The 20436-nt window shown below is 43.1% G+C and overlaps 1 protein-coding gene across 1 annotated transcript in view; it reads right to left on the bottom strand.

The window, feature by feature from the left end:
• Positions 1 to 5266: 5266 nt before the first annotated feature.
• The window catches only part of LOC126162280 (uncharacterized), a 202733-nt gene continuing 187563 nt past the window's right edge, over positions 5267 to 20436 (bottom strand). The window contains exon 4 of the mRNA XM_049918688.1: positions 5267 to 5320. The gene's annotated coding sequence lies outside the window, so the exon portion shown is untranslated. The remainder of the gene's footprint in view (positions 5321 to 20436) is intronic.

Genomic DNA, 20436 nt, shown 5'->3' with positions numbered 1-20436 from the left:
GTTTGCTTTACTCCGCTGAGGAAAGCAACGGGGAAAACGGTGGCGGCGGCATTCGCCAACGATTTCGTGCGCGAGTTCGGGCCGGTGAAACGAGTGATATCGGATAACGGACCGCAGTTCCGATCTAAACATTGGCTGCGGATGTTGAGGCGGAGGAAAATAAAGCCGAATTTTATATCCTTGTTCCACCCGTCGTCTAACCCCGCTGAGAGAATAATGAAGGAATTAGGGCGGCTGTGCAGGCTGTACTGTTATAGGAAGCATAACACGTGGGACATACACCTAAAGGCGTTTCAGGAGATCTTAAATGAATTGCCAAATGCCTCCACGATGTTGCCACCAGTGTTAGTGCTAAAGAATAAGGAGCCCCCTAATCGAATCAGAGAAGCCATACCTTGGCCAAAGGAAAGACAACCAAGACACAAGGAGGTCGTTTCTCTTCTCTTGTTAGGACGTTAAACATGTTCTACCATGGAGGCATGCAGGCATCAGAGCTGTTCCATTGTCTACATTAAGTCCATCAGAGCAATCCACATCAGCAAGTCAGTAGGGTGGCGCAATCTGCTATCGTGGTTTTGATCTTTGGCCTGCAGATCACTACATCATTTTCTGCCGTTTACAGCGCAATGTCAGTGGGACATGCTGTCAACAATCGGTCACCGAGACAAAGCTTAACAAAAATCTGGTGGCCTTGTATTTAAGGTGAATTTATTGCACAACAACCCGTTCTTTCTAATGAAGATCATAACGTGACAGCGAAGACTCCCCAACAGTCCTCGTAACTACATCTCTAAAAATCGCAAATATGTGTCGGTGTCATGACCCATGATTGTCTAATCGTCACACATAACTCTAGAAACAAAATTCTGGCCGCTCCTGGCCGAGTTCCAGATTGTAGATTTTAGCGTTATGACGCGGGTGGACATACTTGATTCATTACGGCGATGCGTTTCCGCCATTTTGTGCGAATAACCTTTAGTTCTCTACGTTTAACCAACGGCTATTTAGAAACGTTTTTCTGTCACTCTAGTGTTTCCTGAAGGTTTCTGCACACTGTATGTGCTTCGACGACTTTTAAGCACCTAGCACAACGTTTCTGCATTCTTTTGGTGTCCAGACTCGGGTGGGTTCGATAAAAGATCCAAAATCACGCATTGTACTCGCGTTAGTTGGACGATAACTGTATACGACGTTTTCCTCTCAGTCTACGCCATTTTTTCCGAATCTCAAGTAAACACCGAGGACTTCATTACGACTATGTTTCTGGATAGCACGCTATTCCATCGATAACGATTTAAATAACAAACGTTTCGCATCAAGTTTACACAAGTGTATTCCAAAACGAAATGCGCCTCTGATCTAGGGTTGGAGTCTTCTATTAGTAATCTAAAAGTCGTCCGACCTGGTTTCGAAACACGGAAAACTTTACCAATAACGGAGCGAGATAACAACTACAATGGCAATGATCTTGCTTACCTGGTAAATAAATTCCGATACAGTTAGGAGCATTTTAATGGACTGTATCGTCTTAGCGTGATTCACGAAGTTTTTCATCCCTGTTAGCGATCGTGTAGCCTTCCATTACCTCCATCAAGCGAAATTTCTACTTTCTAGCGTTCTTCGCCTCTAATTGCTGGTTATCAGAAATTATAAAACGTAAAACTGATCATTTTTAATTCCCAATTGTTTTTCTCTTCTCGTGGCCTGTCGACTTGATTTCCTCTTACCCAATTGTGTTTGCTTCACTGCGTACTACTGGGGTCGTGAAGAACCCAAGAAATTTACACCGAGTATATTAATAGTGTTTTAATGAACTAACATGGAAACATACATTACAGCTGTTAAAACGTAAGTCACATTCCCAATGTCTGAGATGCTATATTCAGGATATGAAAAGAAACTGAGATTGGTGTCATATTGACCCCAGTGATCCTCAGTGGAAACACCACTCTTAAATATTGGTGTGGTGTAAATATAAAACTGAACGGAACTTCACAGGATAATAATGACTGCGAGGGACAAAGGCATGAGGTTCCAAAATAACAGGTTTGAAAACAAGTGTGATATGTTTCCAATTGCTTATGCGATCATATTGACCCAATGGTACAAGTAGGGTTACAGGTGTATGCATTTGTTCACTAAATTAATGCTGTTACTAACTGATATTCATAAGTCAGTGTCTGTAAATCAAAAATCACTTCAATCAATGAAATTAACAGTTACTGTGCAAAATGGTTTCGCACTTGATAAGAAATAATATATTACTGATAAAGAAGTGATGTGCGATGGCGTGCTAAAAGGTAGGCTTACGAACTTTATATTGTGTTCAGAGTACCAGTTGCTGTATTTCATGCCATGCATGTTAGTTAGTCGACTTTTACGTTTCTCTGCCCCAAGTTGCAATCCTCTGCTGGTAGTGGTCCCCTAAACGCAGCGTGTAGAATTGCTGTGTGCTACATAGCTATGTCGGCGAGTGAGAAGCAGCGTTTTGGAATCCTTCATAAAACTGAAAATACGAATTGGATGAGTTCTTCCAAACATGGAGCACGCTTTCTTTTGGCAAGAGGATATCTGTGACAGTCGGACACCTTGGGCTCAAATCATCGTTCATCCTCCATATACTCCCGGCTTGGCTTCATCCGATTTTCTTTTGGTTCCAGAGCTCTATAACCCTTTTAGCGATTTCTCATTGACAGTGACGAGGCAGTGCCGGCAGAGGTAACGTTTTGGCTCTTTTAAGAAAGTCAGGCATTCTATAATGGCGGTATCAAGAAACCGGTGTCTCGTTCGGAGAAAAAAATGGCTCTGAGCACTATGGGACTCAACTGCTGTGGTCATAAGTCCCCTAGAACTTAGAACTACTTAAACCTAACTAACCTAAGGACATCACACACATCCATGCCCGAGGCAGGATTCGAACCTGCGACCGTAGCGGTCGTGCGGTTCGAGACTGTAGCGCCTTTAACCGCTCGGCCACTCCGGCCGGCTCGTTCGGAGAAATTTGTTCGTCGCTATGGTGATAATGATGCGATATAAGTATGTAGATTGGAGAATGAAGATGAAAATTGATAATAAAGTTTATTGTATTTAAAAAGCTTTTAGATTTTTTACATGTATAATTTGTAGGCATTGGTTTTTAGCACGCCTTGGTATTTATATTTCAGTCTAGAAGAGCCAGAGACTGAGACCGTACACGATCACTTTTTTTACAGCGATAATGCAAATTTGCATCTTGGCGTGGTATTTCACAGATTCCTTTGCGTCATAGCTTGCAATAAAACTGTTTTGCTTTCCGTCTTGGGCCGCCATATATAACAGCCAGAGAAGACACCATGTATTTTGTGCTGCAAGTATTTCAAACTTTATCCAGGAAAGACAAGGACAAGCCACTGTGTCAGTAGTAAGCCTCTGATGAGTCCACCGGTGTCGTCATTCCAGTCAACGTGTTAGGGCGGGAACTGGGTATTGGGATGCTACGAGATTAGCATGAATGGATGAATTGCATTTTGTATGATTAATATACAGTCATAATTTGCCAATAATTAGGTGAAGCTGCAGGTAAGGAAATGTATTCAACGACAGAATGATAACAGTTGACGACATGAAACTACAGTTTTATTGCGTCAGTATAAAACTATCACAAGGCCATCAGAAAAAAACATGGAAAACCATGTTTTTAAACACACGTTTTTGGAATCAGTTTCTCACCTAAATACACTCCTGGAAATTGAAATAAGAACACCGTGAATTCATTGTCCCAGGAAGGGGAAACTTTATTGACAGATTCCTGGGGTCAGATACATCACATGATCACACTGACAGAACCACAGGCACATATGACACAGGCAACAGAGCATGCACAATGTCGACACTAGTACAGTGTATATCCACCTTTCGCAGCAATGCAGGCTGCTATTCTCCCATGGAGACGATCGTAGAGATGCTGGATGTAGTCCTGTGGAACGGCTTGCCATGCCATTTCCACCTGGCGCCTCAGTTGGACCAGCGTTCGTGCTGGACGTGCAGACCGCGTGAGACGACGCTTCATCCAGTCCCAAACATGCTCAATGGGGGACAGATCAGAGATCTTGCTGGCCAGGATAGTTGACTTACACCTTCTAGAGCACGTTGGGTGGCACGGGATACATGCGGACGTGCATTGTCCTGTTGGAACAGCAAGTTCCCTTGCCGGTCTAGGAATGGTAGAACGATGGGTTCGATGACGGTTTGGATGTACCGTGCACTATTCAGTGTCCCCTCGACGATCACCAGTGGTGTACGGCCAGTGTAGGAGATCGCTCCCCACACCATGATGCCGTGTGTTGGCCCTGTGTGCCTCGGTCGTATGCAGTCCTGATTGTGGCGCTCACCTGCACGGCGCCAAACACGCATACGACCATCATTGGCACCAAGGCAGAAGCGACTCTCATCGCTGAAGACGACACGTCTCCATTCGTCCCTCCATTCACGCTTGTCGCGACACCACTGGAGGCGGGCTGCACGATGTTGGGGCGTAAGCGGAAGACGGCCTAACGGTGTGCGGGACCGTAGCCCAGCTTCATGGAGACGGTTGCGAATGGTCCTCGCCGATACCCCAGGAGCAACAGTGTCCCTAAATTGCTGGGAAGTGGCGGTGCGGTCCCCTACGGCACTGCGTAGGATCCTACGGTCTTGGCGTGCATCCGTGCGTCGCTGCGGTTCGGTCCCAGGTCGACGGGCACGTGCACCTTCCGCCGACCACTGGCGACAACATCGATGTACTGTGGAGACCTCACGCCCCACGTGTTGAGCAATTCGGCGGTAAGTCCACCCGGCCTCCCGCATGCCCACTATACGCCCTCGCTCAAAGTCCGTCAACTATACGCCCTCGCTCAAAGTCCGTCAACTGCACATACGGTTCACGTCCACGCTGTCGCGGCATGCTACCAGTGTTAAAGACTGCGATGGAGCTCCGTATGCCACGGCAAACTGGCTGACACTGACGGCGGCGGTGCACAAATGCTGCGCAGCTAGCGCCATTCGACGGCCAACACCGCGGTTCCTGGTGTGTCCGCTGTGCCGTGCGTGTGATCATGGCTTGTACAGCCCTCTCGCAGTGTCCGGAGCAAGTATGGTGGGTCTGACACACCGGTGTCAATGTGTTCTTTTTTCCATTTCCAGGAGTGTATAATGCTGGTGTGGTTTATTGCATATCGTGAAGCAATCATAAACAATGATGAAAGAGGATTAGTCGATTCCTCCAGTTTTTTTGCTAGAAAAAGAGGTAAATTCTGACGCTCTTGGGATTTTTTGCTTTCTCAGAATATTGTAGATGTCTTCAGTCCGCAGGCCAGCCATTTGGTCTTCACCCAATCGCAGAGGAGTCAGTCTCTTCAAGCTGAACCAACGGACTTGAAATAGTCCTAGTTCTTGGGACAGTCTGACAGGGTTGGTTTACAGAGACACGTTGGTTTCACCACGTAAACTACAACAAACAGAGGGAAATATGTTTTATTAGAGTTAGAAACTATGAACGGAATTCTATACGGTTTGGTAGTTACTACTGATAACACTGTGATACTTTATAACATTTTTTACATGGCGTAAAATTCGTTTTCAGCACTGTGAAAAGATTATGTTACGGTCGCATAACAGTGATAATATGAGAGACCTCTGGTAATAGATGCACTACAGAGAGTGTCGTTTCCACGTGTACCAGTGACAGGTCGTCGGGATCTCGTATTCATTTTGCACCTCCCCAGAACAGTAACTACCGTTTTCTTTGTTCATGCGATTTTAATTAGGTTTTCCTTCAATGGACTGTGAAGTACCCTGTCTGATCTGGATCCTATTTTTACGAAGACATGTTTTAATAGGCGGTGACTGTTGTTGCGATTACTGTGAAGCTGGAGCAAGCGACCTAACTGCTGACAAGCGCCCTGTGTTAGCGACTTCCTATCCTTACTGGCATTATAGTAGACGGCTCTTTAGCAGATTGACCATGCGAGTAAATCTGAAGCTTGGTGCATTTCGAGAGAGTTAGGATGTCACTAGAAAGAAGTTCTTCAAAGTGGGTAATTGCTGCTCAGGTGCGCGGCATTCAATAATCCAGATATCTATCCTGTGACATGACAAATGATCACCACCTCAGGGCCTCATTTCGCATACAGGGAAAGGATTTGGCCAACCCGGCATTTGGGACTTGGGAAGTGCTGAGCACCGCCAGCCACAAATTATATCCCATGTCTTTCTGTGCTGCAAGTCTAAACTCGATTGCTTCCCTCGTCGGCTCAACCAGTAATGGCAGGGTAGGGGTGTGACGGTCTCGGAGTTACCTAGCTGGGTGTTCACCAGCGTCGCGAGTCATCAGTTGCCATAACTTCTGAGCGTACCTCAACGACTACAGTTGTGATGAAGTAGGCACGTTGTATGTCACACAAGACGGACATCTCGGCTTAACGGCGCGGCTTGTGAGATGGGTCCTAACCATAAATTTAAACAAAGTAAGAATAAGCAGTCTACAGGCGTGGTTCGTTCCCAAGAGTCAGATGAAAGCTGAGGCGAGGCAATCGAACTTTAGAAAACTTGTCATACGCGATATCCTCAGCAGAAAGGTATTTTGTCCTGATGGACTGTATCGACCCATCTGTACTTGAAAAAATAACGTTGCTTTCCGTTTCTTAATCTAGCAATTCTCGAAGTGGTTCTTTGACCAAAAGAGATGAAAATACCCAAATAAGAAATTTGAGGTAGATAGTGCTCCCGATCAAGTGTCTCTGGGAGAATGTTACATAAAACATCACTTAATACAGAAAATTTTTACAGTGACAATAGATACGTTTGATAATTTGTCAGTGTTATGTATACGTAAAGGATTTAACAGTTTGGATGGCACACGTAAATCTGTTAAACGGCAAAGAATGATACTCTTTTCGTTGACACGAAAATACATCACCAAGTGCCAAACATGACAAAAAGTGTAGAACTTCGAGAACATCCACTCCAGGTGGATCTGCACTTACAAAATTGTTCATTCAATTACAAATGTGGTGGCATAGTGAGACACAATGAACATCTGTACAGAGAAATTGCAGAAAGAATGACTATAGTGCGAATGTACGCAATGTAATGACATAAGTTGACAGAGGAAACAGTCACATAAGCGTCGACTTGGAGTATGTCGTTCGGCCATAGTCTTGTGAACCTGCATAGAGGAAGAAGCTGAGTTTTAAGCTGAACAAGAAAAGGAATATAGCCATCCATTCATATTGATGAATGAGAAACACGAGGAGCTTCCACCTTCTCGCATTGACCTTCCTGAACAGAAGTTATTTTCTCTGTAGCTTCGGAAACGTGCTGTGGGATCGTATTCTTCAAATAAAGGCTGTACTAAGAGGAAGTTTTTTATACGGCAATAACAGCATAATGTCCACAGCTATAATTTCAGGAATGCACCCATGGTCTAGGTGTAGCGTCTTTCATTAATAGTCCAAACGTTTCTCGTTCCGTGTTCGATTCGTTCTCACTGCTTGAATTTAGAATAAAACTCTTCAGAAATAGTGGACGAAAACATCCGGCGTAAAGTCACCCTTACCCTGCCAACGGCTTTGTCAAAGAGAGCGGAGGTGCCGACAGAGCTACAGATCTCTCTCTTTCCCTTAGAGTGGCAAACTGCCCCTACAAGGCGGAAGACTCACTAATTTTGAGTGGCATGATGATGCAGAAGACAATGGGAACCACTGCATTAAGGACAGATAATGCGTATCTGCAAGACAGGTGACCTGTAACTGAGAAATTGCCCTGATGACCTCTCCAGTGGGAAAACATTCCTAACAAGTACCGCATTCAGATCTCTGGGAGGGGACTCCGAAATGAGAGGAGAGCTTGACAAATGATTCAAAAACCAAAGAAAGAATAACATTTCACGAATCTGGACGCGAAAAGGCGAAAGTTTCGACATGGTAGGGAAGTTAGAAAATCTGAAAACGGAAATGCTAAGACTCATTATGGAACAGTGGCCGTCACTGATGTGAAATGTGAAGAGACATATCCCTTCAGGTCAGATGAGTATACAGAATTTGTTAAGAATGGGATGGTTGGACAGCGAGTAAGTTACTGCGAACGTTTCACTGATGGGGTTGCTCTCATCAGATTAGACAGCAAACCACCATGACAACAATAGTTTGTTTATGCATGCTTCGTCGCAAAGAGATGAAGAGGTAGAGAAAGTATATTAGGATTTAACGGATAATTCAGTATGTAAAGGTATATGAAAATCTTGTAGTCATGGGGGATTGGAAAGTGGTTGAGCAGGAAGGCGTATAGGATAGGTTTACGTTAAAAAATGAACTTGGTACTAGGAATGAGACCGGAGAAAGATTAATATGTTCTGCAATAGGTTTAATAACGTAAAGACAGTACAAGAATCACACAAGGAGGAGGTAAACTTTGAGAAGGCTGCGAGTTACATGAAGATTTCAGTTAAATTAAGAGGCAGATATTTCGAATTCAGATATTGGATTGTAAAGCGTAATAATGACGATGAGTTGGCTATAGTTGAAGGGACAGGTCAGGAATAATCAGTGCACAAGCAAGTGACATATGGAAGTAGCAAGGAGTGAAGAGACACATCTGAACCTCTTTGAGGCTACAGATACAGCCATAATGAATACCTCACCAAGCAGTTCAGCTTAAGAGTAATGGACATCTCTGAAAGGGGCAGTCGTAAAATTTGAAGAGAGTAACGTAGGTAGAAGGAGTGTAACTGCGAAGAAACAGTGGATAAGAAAAGAAATACTTACGCTGATCGACGAAAGAAAGAATTAAAAATCCTATCAGTGAAATTCAGAAATACAAGTCACTTAGGAATGAGCCAAATAGAATATGCAGGGAACAGAACGGAATATAAGCATTTGTGATGTGGTGCTACTGAAGAATGTTGATAATTTGGTGGGCTGATAAAGTAAGACATGAGGGGGTTCTCCCCAGAATATGCCAATAAAAGAATGTGTGGGAAACACTGAAAAGAAAGACGACGGAATGATAGAACATCTGCTCAGACATCAGAGGATAACTCTTATGTTACTGGAGAGAGCTGTAGAAGGTAAAAACTGTAGGTGTAGACAAAGATTGGGATACAACCAGCAAATAAATGAGGACGTAGGTTGGAAGTACTACTCTGTGACGAAAAGTTGGACAAAAGAGAGAAAATTGTGGCAGACCGCAACGAACCAGTCAGAAGACTGATGAGTAAAAAAAAATCCAGGTTAGTGCTCCCTGTCGGTGGCGAATTTTTCAATTTTTTTGTTTGTCATGAAGTCTCAGCTCGACACTATGTCTAAATGTTTGTAGAGAAACAATTTTATAGACTACAATTCTTCATATTGTATTTTTAATTGAACTGAATTATTTCTACTCTAGATTATTGTAGCAAATCAGTTACATTATTGAGCCAGCTTTTTGGTGATAAATGGAGATGTCTGGAACATGTCAGGGATGTGACAGCAAGGTGCCAGGAAGCACATAAAATCATAAAGTGCCTTAGTGCCTACAGTCCTCGAGTCCTGCAGCTTTACATTGCATTTCTTCGGTTCTGTCTTGGATACGACTGCCCTGCATATGGACTAGCAAGGCAGACATATATGAAGTTAGACGTTGTCCATAATGAGATAATGAGATCTTCATTTTGTATCTAAAGAATCAGCTTGATTTCTAATACACGCGACAAGGCTGAGGAGCCATGCTCTCCACAAGTCTGCCTTTTCTCATCGTGAGTCATGCCGTGTAGGTAACGGAAACATTACCATTTAATAAAGGAGTTAATTCACATTTTGATCGTCTGTGCAGAAACTGGCAGCACACAAAAGTATTCGCGGTGCCTGAGTAAGAGAAGGCGTGTTCAATCGGCTCTTTTAAATACAGCTTTATTTGCCTTCTTATAGTGTAGTCTACAGCGTTCACAATTCACCTCTTCTGGGAATGGCATGCTGACTAACAACCGCCAATTTGTGCCCTCTAAAAATACCATCATCGTATTCCTCATCAAGTCAGCTTATGCACCGACCGGTACTCTGTCCGGACGTGATTGGATATCAGCTGTATTTTGCAATGACATGGCACATACTAATCGAAAGCTCCGGCGTCTGTGTTAGCCTGTTGTTCAGTTACAGACTCTGAGAAGTATATAAACAATGCTTCCGTAACCTCAATATTGCTCAGGATACTATGCGTGAAAAGAACAAGATAACAAAAATGTTAATACACTCCTGGAAACGGAAAAAAGAACACATTGACACCTGTGTCAGACCCACCATACTTGCTCCGGACACTGCGAGAGGGCTGTACAAGCAATGATCACACGCACGGCACAGCGGACACACCAGGAACCGCGGTGTCGACCGTCGAATGGCGCTAGCTGCGCAGCATTTGTGCACCGCCGCCGTCAGTGTCAGCCAGTTTGCCGTGGCATACGGAGCTCCATCGCAGTCTTTAACACTGGTAGCATGCCGCGACAGCGTGGACGTGAACCGTATGTGCAGTTGACGGACTTTGAGCGAGGGCGTATAGTGGGCATGCGGGAGGCCGGGTGGACGTACCGCCGAATTGCTCAACACGTGGGGCGTGAGGTCTCCACAGTACATCGATGTTGTCGCCAGTGGTCGGCGGAAGGTGCACGTGCCCGTCGACCTGGGACCGAACCGCAGCGACGCACGGATGCACGCCAAGACCGTAGGATCCTACGCAGTGCCGTAGGGGACTGCACCGCCACTTCCCAGAAAATTAGGGACACTGTTGCTCCTGGGGTATCGGCGAGGACCATTCGCAACCGTCTCCATGAAGCTGGGCTACGGTCCCGCACACCGTTAGGCCGTCTTCCGCTCACGCCCCAACATCGTGCAGCCCGCCTCCAGTGGTGTCGCGACAGGCGTGAATGGAGGGACGAATGGAGACGTGTCGTCTTCAGCGATGAGAGTCGCTTCTGCCTTTGGTGCCAATGATGGTCGTATGCGTGTTTGGCGCCGTGCAGGTGAGCGCCACAATCAGGACTGCATACGACCGAGGCACACAGGGCCAACACCCGGCATCATGGTGTGGGGAGCGATCTCCTACACTGGCCATACACCACTGGTGATCGTCGAGGGGACACTGAATAGTGCACGGTACATCCAAACCGTCATCGAACCCATCGTTCTACCATTCCTAGACCGGCAAGGGAACTTGCTGTTCCAACAGGACAATGCACGTCCGCATGTATCCCGTGCCACCCAACGTGCTCTAGAAGGTGTAAGTCAACTACCCTGGCCAGCAAGATCTCCGGATCTGTCCCCCATTGAGCATGTTTGGGACTGGATGAAGCGTCGTCTCACGCGGTCTGCACGTCCAGCACGAACGCTGGTCCAACTGAGGCGCCAGGTGGAAATGGCATGGCAAGCCGTTCCACAGGACTACATCCAGCATCTCTACGATCGTCTCCATGGGAGAATAGCAGCCTGCATTGCTGCGAAAGGTGGATATACACTGTACTAGTGCCGACATTGTGCATGCTCTGTTGCCTGTGTCTATGTGCCTGTGGTTCTGTCAGTGTGATCATGTGATGTATCTGACCCCAGGAATGTGTCAATAAAGTTTCCCCTTCCTGGGACAATGAATTCACGGTGTTCTTATTTCAATTTTCAGGAGTGTAGTTTGGAGAGAGAGTCAAAGATATGTAATAGTGTCGCCCTCACCTTCATCTGCTCTAATAGATTCCGATTTTACTAGAGTTTTAGGAATTATTCTCTGTATCGTGTTCCACTATTGCTCTATACGGTCCCTGTCGAAGTTAACTGACTGTTGTGATGTGAGGTGACCTTCTGTTTATTAGTCGACGGCAATAGTATTGTTCCTGGGAGTGAGATTTTATCGTAATATTTCACGAGGACACTATGAACCACTTGACAGTATACGCACAGCTGTGCTGAAATGCATTTTTCTCAGACATCCCTGTACTTGTTTACTGTGAGGTCACCGCCTGTTTCCGGTGGCGGCCACGGAAAGCAAAGTGCAATAATATCGTGGTTCTGTTGTAACAAATTCACTACAAATGTAAACTTCTCCGCTTGATTTGTATACATGTCCATCTTCATATTGATTATGCTACGAGCACATCAGGAACGGTACAGGTCAATATGTGCTCATATCTGTTAGTCTTCATCGGCCACTTGTTAGTTCAATAATATCTGTTCTACGATGCTTTTACACAAATGATTACTAAGCAAGATTGCTGGTATTCTTATGACTGCTTAGGCCTCTAAATACTCGACACAACTTCGAAGGACACATAGACATGAACTAATTTTTCATCTTAAGTTACTTCAGGTGAATACAAAATCAAATAGGGGTAATGCAGGGGTAGGTTTCATAATGAATAAAAAAATAGGAGTGCTGGTAAGCTACTACCAACAGCATAGTGAACGCATTATTGTGGCCAAGATAGACACGAAGCCCATGCCTACTAAAGTAGTAAAAGTTTATAATCCAACTAGCTCTGCAGATGATGAAAAAATTGATGAAATGTATGATGAGATAAAAGAAATTATTCAGGTAGTGGAGGGAGACGAAGATTTAATAGTCATAGGTGTCTGGAATTCGAGAGTAGGAAAAGGGAGAGAAGGAAACATAGTGGGTGAAAAGGGATTGGGGGAGAGAAATGATAGAGGAAGCCGTCTGGTAGAATTTTGCACAGAGCATAACTTAATCATAGCTAACACTTGATTCAAGAATCATAAAAGAAGGTTGCATACATGGAGGAATCGTGGAGATACTAGAAGGTATCAGATAGACTATATAATGGTAAGACAGAGATTTAGGAATCAGGTTTTAAATTGTAAAGCATTTCCAGGGGCAGATGTGGACTCTGACCACAATCTATTGGTTATGAACTGTAGATTGAAGAAACTGCAAAAAGGTGGGAATTTCAGGAGATGGGACCTGGATAAACTGACTAAACCAGAGGTTGTACTGACTTTCAGGGAGAGCATAAGGGAACAATTGACAGGAATGGGGGAAAGAAATACAGTAGAAGAAAAATGGGTAGCTCTGAGGGATGAAGTAGTGAAGGCAGCAGAGGATCAAATAGGTAAAAAGAAATATTGAATTTAATTGATGAAAGGAGAAAATATAAAAACGCAGTAAATGAAGCAGGCAAAAGGGGATACAAACGTCTCAAAAATGAAATCGACAGGAAGTGCAAAATGGCTAAGCAGGGATGGATAGAGGACAAATGTAAGGATGTAGAGGCTTATCTCACTAGGGGTAAGATAGATACTGCCTACAGGAAAATTAAAGAGACCTTTGGAGAAAAGGTATGAATATCAAGAGCTCAGATCAAAACCCAGTTCTAAGCAAAGAAGGGAAAGCAGAAAGGTGGAAGGAGTATATAGAGGGTCTATACAAGGGCAATGCACTTGAGGACAATATTATGGAAATGGAAGAGGATGTAGATGAAGATGAAATGGGAGATACGATACTGCATGAAGAGTTTGACAGAGCACTGAAAGACCTGAGTCGAAACAAGGGCCGGGAGTAGACAACATTCCATTGGAACTACTGACGGCCTTGCGAGAGCCAGTCCTGACAAAACTCTACCATCTGGTGAGCAAGATGTATGAGACTGCCGAAATACCCTTAGACTTCAAAAAGAATATAATAATTCCAATCCCAAAGAAAGCAGGAGTTGACAGATGTGAAAATTACCGAACTATCAGTTTAATAAGTCACAGCTGCAAAACAATAACGCGAATTCTTTACAGACGAATGGAAAAACTGGTAGAAGCCGACCTCGGGGAAGATCAGTGTGGATTCCGCAGAAATGTTGGAACACGTGAGGCAATACCGACCCTACGACGTATCTTAGAAAATAGATTAAGGAAAGGCAAACCTACATTTCTAGCATTTGTGGACTTAGAGAAAGCTTTTGACAATGTTGATTGGAATACTCTCTTTCAAATTCTAAAGGTGGCAGGGGTAAAATGCAGGGAGCGAAAGGCTACTTACAATTTGTACAGAAACCAGATTGCAGTTATAAGAGTCGAGGGGCATGAAAGGAAAGCAGCGGTTGGGAAGGGAGTGAGGCAGGGTTGTAGCCTGTCCCCGATGTTATTCAATCTGTATATTGAGCAAGCAGTAAAGGAAACAAAAGAAAAATTCGGATTAGGTATTAAAGTCCATGGAGAAGAAATAAAAACTTTGACTTTCGCCGATGATATTGTAATTCTGTCGGAGACACAAAGGACTTGGAAGAGCAGTTGAACGGAATGGACAGTGTCTTGAAAGGAGGATATAAGATGAACATGAACAAAAGCAAAACGAGGATAATGGAATGTAGTCGAATTAAGTCGGGTGATGCTGAGCGAATTAGATTACGAAATGAGACACTAAAAGTAGTAAAGGAGTTTTGCTGTTTGGGGAGCAAAATAACTGATGATGGTCGAAGTAGAGAGGATATAAAATGTAGACTAGCAATGGCAAGGAAAGCGTTTCTGAAGAAGAGAAATTTGTTAACATCGAGTATAGATTTAAGTGTCAGGAAGTCGTTTCTGAAAGTATTTGTATGGAGCGTAGCCATGTATGGAAGTGAAACATGGACGATAAATAGTTAGGACAAGAGGAGAATAGAAGCTTTCGAAATGTGGCGCTGCAGAAGAATTCTGAGGATTAGATGGGTAGATCACATAACTAATGAGGAGATATTGAATAGAATTGGGGAGAAGAGGAGTTTGTGGCACAACTTGACAAGAAGAAGGGACCGGTTGGTGGGACATGTTCTGAGGCATCAAGGGATCACAAATTTAGCATTGGAGGGCAGCGTGGAGGGTAAAAATCGTAGAGGGAGACCAAGAGATGAATACACTAAGCAGATTCAGAAGGATGTAGGTTGCAGTAAAGACTGGGAGATGAAGAAGCGTGCACAGGATAGAGTAGCATGGAGAACTGCATGAAACCAGTCTCAGGACTGAAGACAACAACAACAACAACAACAACAAGTTACATCGACAGGCGAATCTATAAGCCATTAGAAGGATATACTTGCGCTTCTTGGCTTACGCATAACCTTTACTTTCGTGCTAATCAACGCACTGCAGACACAATTTCTGACTCGATGGAAATCTCAACTAGTACTACGACTACGCTATTTTCCACTCCTTCTACCTCGATATTCTGGTCTGACACAGTTAACTAGCTTTTACCAAGTTCTGCTTTCACGCTTCACTGGCTCCCAAATACTAAGTGTGGGCTGCTGCTCTTTATAAATGCCTCAAATTCGGGGTAATTTTTCAATGCTTGTAAGGTTGATTACTAATATGGCGTATGATCGCCTGTCTTAGGCACACAGCACACTGTAGATATGTGTCGTTGCGCTTTCTGTGAGTTGTTCATGAATTTAGTGACAAAATGATCTATAGTACAAGGTGACGTCCGGTACATTAGCTTAGTATTGTCCGGTCCACCTAATTTCTCGGCTCTGGATTCGTGGCTAAATTTGGAACTTTTACAATCTTGTACCCTATTTCTATTTTTTCATGAACGTACCACGAGTATTGTTGATGTACACTACTTCCTCCGTCGACCTTCAACGAAGTACAATGAAAAGTGTGCCCTGCCTATCATTTTACAATGTTTTACTGTATCTAGATCTAGGTACAAAGCTAGCAAAATAAACCACTCGGTACTAGTGCTAACAACCGTCGCCCATTAAAGTATCTTTTCGCTAAATGTTGAGACTATAGCCCATGGAGAACTTCATGTCGCATTATACAACATAATCCAAATAAAAGAACTCAGTTACTGAACTGTAGAAAGTTAAAAAATTCATAAGATTTAAGGGTATGACATGTAAATGGAAAAAGAGAATTAAATATGTGCAGGAAATTGCTTTGAATAGTTTTGGTGAAGATTTCGATGAGTTAGCAATTTCGTAAAGTGCAGAATCTTGCTTTGTTCACGGGGAGGTTACAATTTGCTGTTTTCCTAGATGGTTTGATTTAACTCATAATCTCACATTCACTTTCGAACACTTCACGAAATATTATACTTAACAGTCCGTGTTTATCTTGTCAATCATGAATAGAAAATCTTGTTATTTAAAGTAACGTACCCTTCGGTAGCAGGTTGTAGCAAGAATACAGCTTCAGTGAATTAGCATACAAGTAGAACTTGTTGTCTGCCTGGACACAAATGGTATCCTCGTCTTCTTCCGCGTACGACTCCGCCACCAATGTTCACACAGCCGGGATGGTGGTGGACGGCTGTTCCTCACCCTGGATGGCGGCAGTGGTCGACTCTTCTAGTTGTCCTTGGACCACCGCAATTGTGGCCAGTGCTGTACAAAACGATGGACAGTATTACAGCTCGTAACTTTATCCACTGCCTGTTAGTGCAACTTCACCATCTAGCGCTCTGATACTACTGCCTGGTACTGCGACTCTGGCAGGTGCTAGCTTTACAATACTCTGCTGACTCATGCCACACTCAGCCACTTGCTAATGTATTTTCTCTGGATGGTAATGGTACTCTGTTGTCTGTTAGTCCCTAAGTTGTACATGAAACTCAATGTAACTGATATCAGCGAAGTTATGGTAGGAGGATACCTCATATGTGAACATTTATGTAGAATGTTTTAAGACAACTGTACCAAAACAAGGGACTGTTTAAAAAAAACTACTTAAACCTAACTAACCTAAGGACATCACACACACCCATGCCCGAGGCAGGATTCGAACCTGCGACCGTAGCAGTCCCGCGGTTCCGGACTGCAGCGCCAGAACCGCTAGATCACCGCGGCCGGCACGGAACCACCGGATTGTTTTCGGTACCTGACTGCAGATATAACTCAAGATATTGCTCTTAATGGGACAAAATCCATAATTGGAAAGATAATATGAAAGGTACGAAGAGGAAGTGTCGTATGCCCACTACTGCTCACGATATACTCTGTGTAAAACAATAAGTATTGCATATTTTGAGAGGATGCAGTTCGGATAAAACCATGAGAAATGCCCAGTACAAATGGGATCTAATACCCTTACCTTAAGAGCTTTGAGAAGTTGTTGAAACTGTAAACCGTATTCACAGTTCTGGGTAAGTGCACTTACATTAATTCTAACAGATACACTATGTATTGTAAACAGCTTGTAGTTTTTTTCTGCAATTTCCAGCATAATGGAAGCCTGTTATTAAAGATGGTGAACAGCAAACACCATTTCGAGCACGTCCTTTAGCGGCGCCTCACAATGTCAGGTCGTACGTAATACCCGCTGTCTCATGTATTTTTCAGCTACCGCCTGAGTTTATAATCATTTCTTGTAACTGTATGTATTTATGAATTTTGTCATTAAGTGGATTTTATCAAAAGGTAATATAAGCTGGATAAATAAATAAGACATAAAAGAATACTAATTGCATTAAATACGCTGGCAGTGTCAAGGGAATTATATTGACCTATTACGAAGAATATATTTCATGTAAAGATAACGATGCTGGCGCAAGAGCATTCAGTCCTAGAACTAAGTCAGAGATGAGTTGGGAAGCATCTGTTGTGTGATAGAGATGTGTGTGTTGGCGCGCAAGTGCCAAACGGAGATTGTTATGGAAATTGTGATATAATATGTATGTGGCAAGGCGAAATATAAGTAAGCCAGCACATATATGGATACAGAACATGATCACAAGAAAATGTTGGAATTAATGAAGACTGCTGTGTGCATATATTTTATTCAGTCTGCTCACTCATCAATAAGAGTCTACCGCCAGTAATCAATTTCGTAATAAACATTACATCGTGCCAGAAGCAACTCATCGCAAAGTATTTTTATTGCTGTGTAATAGGCATGCCAGCGTAATAGTAAATTTTTGGGGCATTGTTCAATGCAAACTTTACAGATTCAGGCCGTTAACCACGAACAGCGGATTGCCCTCAAACCATAGCTTCCGAGAAAATAAAGGGTAAAAGAAATAGTTAAAAGAAATTCGATTCATTTAAAGTTACAACAGATTTTCAATAAAATAATCATTGTAATAAAAAGCAGTGGTATCTACATTTGTTCATAGAGTGGTGCACAACTATGGTAATGCAGGCAAGCAGTTCACTATGCAAGTGATTCGTATGCAACTTGTATTTTATTGACAAAAGTAAGCTGGTCATCTTACAGTCAAAGAAATTTTACTATTTTATTTTATGTTCTGTAAATGAGATTACGTGCATACGTCTACGTAACATTAGTATTCGCAAATAATAGTCGCCATAAATGACGGTTTTTACGGCATCATTTGCGAGTTAACCGGCAAAGAATATTTCCCTGTCCTAGACACGATTAAACATATTTTCAAACAGACAGAATTTTCATGAGTTACGTAGAACAGTGTTGTTTCTATGGAGTGTTGCTAGTCATTGCAGAATTATAATTAACATTATTTCAGGCTAGATTGACGTCTTAAGTGTTCATGTTACACGTGTTCCTAACATTGAAGCTTGCGCGAATGCATTTTTTTTATTTGCGCATTACTTTTCTTGCCAAATTTTTGGGTGATTGGCTATTTACCAAATTTAACTTTTACCTGTTTTGGATCTTGTGACCTTTCTATTGTCCAATCGAAATTCCTTCAGACGATACTGGCATACCAGATTACGGCTAACTACAGTAAAACATTATTTATTTCAATTCTCTTACATTTATATTGTTGCCTCACACTGTAAACAATCGTGTGATAACGATCAGGTCGTAACTCTCTATACTGTATCGGTAAGCAGCGATATTCGGATTAGAAGCCTTGTTTCCATTTACTATGGGAAAGCAGGTACATAAGTCACATAAAAATATTTTTTTACTCCAGGCACAATACGTAGATTATATGCTGCTATACAACAACAAAATAATGTGATCTCATTTGATTACTCATTAGCTTATTGCATTCTGTGGATGATCGCGATAGCAACTAGGTTAAGTAGACTTGATGTGTTTCACAGTAGTGAAGATGAACAAGCGCTCATGCCTGTTAAGGTGTGCATTTCAAAGAACAAATCATCTCTCAAAAGATGGAATACTTTCTTTTAACATCCTGTATATAAATGATCTAGTTATAATGACGGAAGCTCTATGAGATATTTCGCAGTGACGCTTTAGTGTGTAGCGATGCTGCAACGTCACAAGACTGTAGGGCATTGGAAATCTGGAGGGGATTGACAGTTGGTGGAGGTCCTCTAAGTTAACCTTGTAGTAACCGTGTATAATGCATTGCACCTAAACACGTGACGCGATCCATTGGTGTTCAATTACACTATTAGCGACTCATCTCTGGAACCACAACATGTGTGGGAGTAACTTTCCGAAGCACCCTGAAATGGAAATGACCCCAGAAAACCGGTTGCAGTGAAAGCGGTTGCCAGTCTCAGATCTTAGGAAACCTCTCACGGCAATAAAATTCTTCGCTGACCAGTGTGGCCGAGCGGTTCTAAGCGCTTCAGTCTCTAACCGCGCGACAACTACGGTCACAGGTTTGAATCCTGCCTCGGGCATGGATGTGTATCAAGTCCTTACCATTCCATTCGTGGATGGAGCATAGACGGATGATTGCTCGTATGTACCTGTGCCAAAAGTCATGAGCTTAAATTTATGTTCATAGTGTCTGCCACGATGCTCAAAGGGATGAAAGGTTTTCTCAGATTCTTTAGGAATGTCTAGGCTTCCACGGAATATCTGGCGTCATTGTAACAATAATTGCTACTTGAGACTCGTCTATGACTTTTATTAATTCCCTGACTGTTAACACCACCCTTTCGTTTATGTAGTGTATTCGTTAGACGTCGGTGGATAGGGGCCGGCATGAGTGGCCGAGCGGTTCTAGGCACTACAGTGTGGAGCCGCGCGAACGCTACGGTCGCAAGTTCGAATCCTGATTCGGGCATGGATGTATGTGATGTCCTTAGGTTAGTTAGATTTAAGTAGTTCTAAGTTCTAGGGGACCGATGACGTCAGCAGTAGTGCTCAGAGCCATTTGAACCATTTTTTGACGGTTAGGGCGTCGTGTTTTGAATTCGACAGGCTTGAGTAATATTATAGTACACACTGCACGAGATTTCTGTGAGCGATGAATAGCGTAGATAACATCGTTCCAGGAACTGTGGTTGCAGCAGGTTGACATTCGTTGTACTTGGAAAGCTGTATTACCGTTCGCTCTGTCATATATATAATCAACGCTATTTCAACAAACGTTGTCAAAATAGTGGTTATTATTCTACACCGTTAACTTCTTTCTCACTGTAATAGAGTCGAGGAAATGAAAAGACGGATGTCCACGTAAGTTAACTGCCATGGCTCACCAAAACACCTGAGTTTGTATGTCACATATGTCTTAGGTCAGTTATACTTAAATGTGCAGTGAGAAGAAAAAGCTCTAGTAAGAAAGTGAGTTCCTACAAAT

This window comes from Schistocerca cancellata, chromosome 2 (assembly GCF_023864275.1).
Source record: "Schistocerca cancellata isolate TAMUIC-IGC-003103 chromosome 2, iqSchCanc2.1, whole genome shotgun sequence".
NCBI lineage: Eukaryota > Metazoa > Arthropoda > Insecta > Orthoptera > Acrididae > Schistocerca > Schistocerca cancellata.
Note: the sequence above shows the minus strand (reverse complement) of the source record. Positions and strands in the feature narration are given on the sequence as shown.